General features: G+C 29.2%; 1 long non-coding RNA gene across 1 annotated transcript; it reads right to left on the reverse strand.

Moving 5' to 3' along the window:
• Positions 1-759: 759 nt before the first annotated feature.
• Positions 760-5,109, reverse strand: LOC107782348 (uncharacterized). The gene is made up of 3 exons (XR_001647212.2): positions 4,839-5,109; positions 3,324-3,417; positions 760-1,178 (listed from the first exon to the last, which is right to left on the reverse strand). It is a non-coding gene; the product is annotated as an uncharacterized LOC107782348 (long non-coding RNA).
• Positions 5,110-5,919: the final 810 nt, after the last annotated feature.

Below are 5,919 nucleotides of genomic sequence, written 5' to 3' on the forward strand. Positions count from 1 at the left end.
AAATTAAATGTATAGATAAGAATATTAACCAACATTTCTTACAATATAAAAAAAATTAAATATTTACATGTACTTTAAATATACTAGGAAAAGATACTATAACTTACTTATTAAAATTCTAATTAAAGGAAACTAAATATATATTTTGTAAATTTTTATTTTCTCTATACAAATGAAAATAAAATTATATATATATATATATATATATATATTATACTAAAATAAAATATTTACACTAAAATAGAATAAAATTTGGATGTGGTAAAAAATTAGGTGTTCACAACCAATATTGTTATTTTCACGGCTTTATTGTTGGAGTTTCTTGCCGTCCTAATTGTACTATACTACATTATAAGCTACTTTACTTTGCATATCGCAAGCAATGAACTTTATATTTGTATAAAATTATTTGAACCTTTGAATGCAAAAATATTTTTGAGCAACTCCACGCATTTTTCATATTGGGAAGGAAATTCTGCAAGAATAGTCATGCTAATTGGACTTTAATTGTGCAATTTCGAGTACAAAGGAAGGACTGTGACTTAGAAAAATGATGAAAAATAAATGATTTTAACGGATAAATCATTTTGGTAACTATCTCAAACTTGTCAATCGAAATAATATAGAGGATGTTATCTTATACTTAGTTTATCATACAAAGTTAGTTGTTGCATATAAATATCGGTGTATAATATTTATTTACCTTAGATAAACCTGCATAACACTCAATAGAAAATTTATCCAAAGCATATGAGAACAGCAAACACTTTCCAATTCTCACAACAATCTAAAAAATTTATTCTTCTCCCTAAGACATAATTTTATATATTAAAAACTCAGCAACAACAATGTACTTCAGAAACTTTAGTACATCTCAAATTTTTGTAAAGCGGCTATGAAAATATTATTCATCCATTCAAAACTGCAGATCTCCAATTCAAAGTGTCCGTATATCATAGGCACTGGTTGACCGAGCCGAGCCATATAACCTCCAACACCAACCTTGTTCTACACTTCTAATGTATGTAACTTTTGGCATGACGATCACCATTTGTTGAGAATTTATTCCCTTAAGATTGTGTTAATCAATCTTATGTCCAAATTAAAAGCTCCAAATCAACCTCTAACCCAACAATGAGAAGGGCGACTTTAATTTTTATGTTTCTGCGTCTCTGTCACTAAACAGAGAAAATAACTCGATATAAATGGGCCAGAGAAAAATTGTTAAAGCGAAAGCAGTTTTAAACAAAAGAGTGTTGAAAGTAAAGAGTCATATATGGTAACTAAATAAATTTAGTTATTAAGCCTCACAAAGTTATTTGTAGTATCTCGAAAGTTATTCACAATACATAATAACTGGACTTGTATATAAGTAAGTAAGACAAAGATTTGAGACTTAAGTTTGTCAAAAATATCATCACCTTACTTTTCTGATTAAGCTAAGAATATTAGAAAATGCATGATAACTAATATTTGTTGTTGTCTCTACACAAACTCTTTTCCAGAATTGTTTTCCAATAACAAAAAAAAAAAAATCAGCCTAAGGAAAAAAAGGATCTACAAAGAGAGACGATGATAGAAGAAATTATGGAAAGGAAGAATGTAAGTGAAAAATTGATCTTGCACATCTAAAACATAAAGTAAGTGATATGCTTGTAGAAATATAATGAATAAACTTCCATAATGTTCATAGTATACATGCGAAAAACAAGTAAAAAATAGAAGAATCTAATAATAATGAATATTAATCTGGTTGTGAAATGTAAAAAGCTAATACAGTTCCATAACGAGGTGCATCTTCCTCAAATATAACTTTGTGCATCTAAATGTCCTTGAGACGGTGCAAATATCTAGTAAAAAAAAAGCCCCATATTTTAGATAAAATTTTAATAAATTAACAAAATAGAGCCCATAACATATGCAAAGATAAATCTTTAACGACATGCATGTTCCTCAAGTACAACTTTGTGCATCTTAATGTCCCTAAGACAGAAAAAAGAAGCATCACATTTTGGATAAAACTTTAATAAAGTAACGAAAGATATGGTAGAACATATGCAGAGATAATCTTTAAATACCAAGAGGAGAATGCTATAACATGATAAAAGCCTTAATTTCTAGTTACTTTTCCTTTGCATTGCGTTCCACTGCCAGAAGGCATTTAATCGGTCAACTCTGTAGCAAGCACAAATGATGCAGACCAAAAATAAATGTGAGAAATAATCTATTGAAAAATATTATCTGGAGAGAACGACTAACACGCTTATATACCTTATTTTGTCTTTTATTCACTTGTTCTGTTGTCTTATTACATCCTAGATGATTTGTTAACATATATATGAAATGCTGGTTCAAATAATACCTATTACTAAAGTAGATTATTATCAAAACATGAAATGCTAGTTCAAGATTATAATACAATTAGCAGAAAGGACTGAAACCAACTTAAGTCTCACTTATGGGTATTGGTTCTCTTTTGTCTCTGAGTCCTAAAAGGATGGAGAGTAAAGAAGAAGCTCCCAACATATTGGCTCATATTCTATAAAATATCACTCTGAAAAATGATTTAATTAACACATGCTGATAACATCTACCATGTCATATAATTTTTTATTTATTTATTTGAAAAGGAGGAAACTATAAATTTATTATATGGGTTCGATCCACTAAACAAAAGTTGTTGATACATTTATTTGAGAATAAATTTGTACATTTACATTTTTTAGCTTTGTTTCTATGATGGTCAGAAAAAGAAAAAATAAAATGATTGTTCATGATCATGTTGATATATAAGGCTGGGTCAAAAATTAAATATATTACTTTCTTTTATCCTCAATTGCCTTCAATAATATTGGTCATCTTGAAGAAAATGGTTATAATTGATGATTATAATTAATAAACTGATGCTTATGATTCCTTTTTATCAATTGACATTCTGGAAAATCTCTATGCGAAATAGTGAAGCTTCTAAAACACCACAAGCTAGAAATTAATAATGGCAACAAGCAATCCAAAAATATATCACTCATTGCATGTACTTTGAAAAAGGCAAGTTTCCATCAGATCATTCTAAACTCAGCTATTTCCTATTCTTTATGTTGATCTAGTTCTAAAGACTAAGACTTAATGTTTAATCATACCTTACCCAAAAAGAAAAAGAAAAGAAAAAAAACTTAATGTTTAATCCAAGCTAAACCAATAAAGTTACTTTGAAGGTAAACATGCTAAATTAAAACACCAAAAAGCACAATCTAATAACTAAATTTTACATTCACAACTTTTTCAAAATAAAGCAATAGATAATGACAATGAAAGGAACTTACTTGAGATGCTCCATAGACCACCCAATATATCTTGGTGAGCCTTTTATAGCCACTACTTCATCTTTGTATGTCACAAACCAGCCATGTGCAATCCCTGAATATTTTTTCACAAATGCATATTTAAAACTGCTATGAGGTTTGATATAGTGACATCTTATCAGTCTAATATTTCTTAAAATAAAAAAATTTGGAACATTATAATGCTAATTTTCCTTCTACTTGTCCGAACTTGCAACTTACATTGAACATCACATAGCGACCTCAAAGGCTCCACATATTCACTATCACATTCATATTCACACACAACTAATACAGAAAACACATAATGCAAACCTTTTCTTCATAAGGAGAAACACTAAAATTGCAAATTTCCCTTTACATATACAATTCAATCTAAATCATTGCCTATTCGGTGATTTCATAACCATTTACTTATAAACCTCTTTCTCACCTATTTTCGTGGTTGTTCAGTCACATCTTTCGACCGAACAACCTTATTTACCATAGCACTATCATGCCACTTCATAATTTAGTGATTCAAACCATCTTTCTTTTTCGCATATAAAACATCAATCACTGATTTGAAATGAAGGCATCTTTTATTTTTTGTTTTTCTCTGCTTGTACAATATTGACCTTTTTTGAGTTTGTGGAATATGTATGAAGTTGAGTTTGAATTTAAAGGATGTAAACCATCTATGCCACAAGTACAAAATGAAAATGCTAAAAACCAACAAAGATTTGCATAAGTTATATAGCAAATTATAGAGTGATAGCCAGTCAATGGAATTACCATCAGAGGAATGCTCCAAATGAATCTATAACCAGAAATATATGAGCATGTGTACTCAAAAAGGTAAATGCTTAGCCACTACTCAGTGTAACTATCCTGAAGCAAATGCAATACCTATCTAGTAGCAATTCAAAGGCCATTTTTTCTTGGTCCAGGAGAATTATTGAGGCCACTAACTTACATTTATCAATTTTCTGGTTCAAGTGAGGATGAAATCAACAAATATATGATCACTAAATAGTAATAGATCCACTAAGTATTTTGTACATGGCATATAACATACAAAATCGGATGAAGAGCCTCATTCAATAAAAGAACACTGAGTACTTTGTAAAAATACCCCAATCGTTTAAACCTATATCAATGAAATAATATTTATCAAAATACATGTGACAGAAGATTTTGCCTTTCTTTTTATTACAACCATTGCTAGCACACGCAAACTAATAGAATGTGAAGTGATGTTTGAGGAGAAATACTCTGCTTCTCTGCTTAACACCTTTCTTCATTCGTCTTTTATCCTTTTGTGTGTTATACCAGTGAATCATTGAAAAGTTTCTTATCATCATTCAATTTAATTTTTTTGGCGAAAAGTCAAAATCGTGTACCAAATTTCATCTACCAAATTAATTTGGTTATAGTAAAATTCTATTCGAATTTCAAATAGAAGATAAATCAAATATGTAAAACGGAGAAGAAAGAACTTGTTTTCTATTTGACAACCTTAAGATTTCATGCCTACAACCACCAATTGAGACGTCTTCTTTCGCAATCTGTCATTGGCATTGTTGGTTCTTCGATATATTCATCATTTGTACAAATCTCCTGCCGTTCATATCAATGAAAATAGTAGAACAAACTCTGGTTCTTCTATCTGGTCATCTTGATGAAATTAGAGGAGTTTTAAACTTCTCCAGAGAAGAGAGAAACTGATCTCTACAGCAGTTTTGCTATGTTAATTTGTTATCTTTTTTGTGCGCTTGATTTTGCAATTTCGTGGGATCATGGGGGAGTGTGGTTCTTATCTTTTAATTTAATTTAATGAAATAAGATAGAATTAATCTACAAGTTTTTAACGAAGAAGTAGGGCAAAAAGAGAAGAAGAAAAAACTAAGGAAAAACGTGGGGTTCCTTTTTTGGAATTGGAGTAGTTATATATTTTTAGTTTTCTATTTTAAAAAAAAATCTGTGTACAAAAGAACATGAGACTTCACAAAACTCCAATATCTGAATTGGTTAATTATTTTAAAAAGTTTATTTTTTTTTTAATTTTTTTGAATCTCCAAATTTATTGGAGTTTTGTCCTAAAACATGACACGTGTTGATATTTTGTTATGACACTTGGCATAATATCATGGATTTGCTTCTCCTTTTATATATTAATAGATTATCTATTTTAAGTGTAAATATAGTATATTTTATTTTGTCGGATTTTCTAATTATATTTATCAAATCTGGTCGGCTCAGATCGGGCTGGATTTCAGTGTACTTTTCTTTTTAAATGTAAATCAATATATAATATTTATATTTTGCCTGTATTTGTTTTAAATACAGCCAAATTGAATACAATAAATTTAATTTAGCTAAATTGAATACAATGAAATACACCTTATGGCAAGGAATTAGTAGCTACGAGCCGTAGTTAGCTAAACTATTCTTACAACTTATTTTTTTTATAGTAACTGAACATATATTATAATAACTAGAAGACGCTCAATTTGTTACAGATAGTAGGAAAATTACCACACATTGGTGGATTATCACAAGCGATATTTGCATATTACAAGCAGTAGTTACTAAACAT

Source organism: Nicotiana tabacum, chromosome 20, assembly GCF_000715075.1.
Source record: "Nicotiana tabacum cultivar K326 chromosome 20, ASM71507v2, whole genome shotgun sequence".
Lineage (NCBI taxonomy): Eukaryota > Viridiplantae > Streptophyta > Magnoliopsida > Solanales > Solanaceae > Nicotiana > Nicotiana tabacum.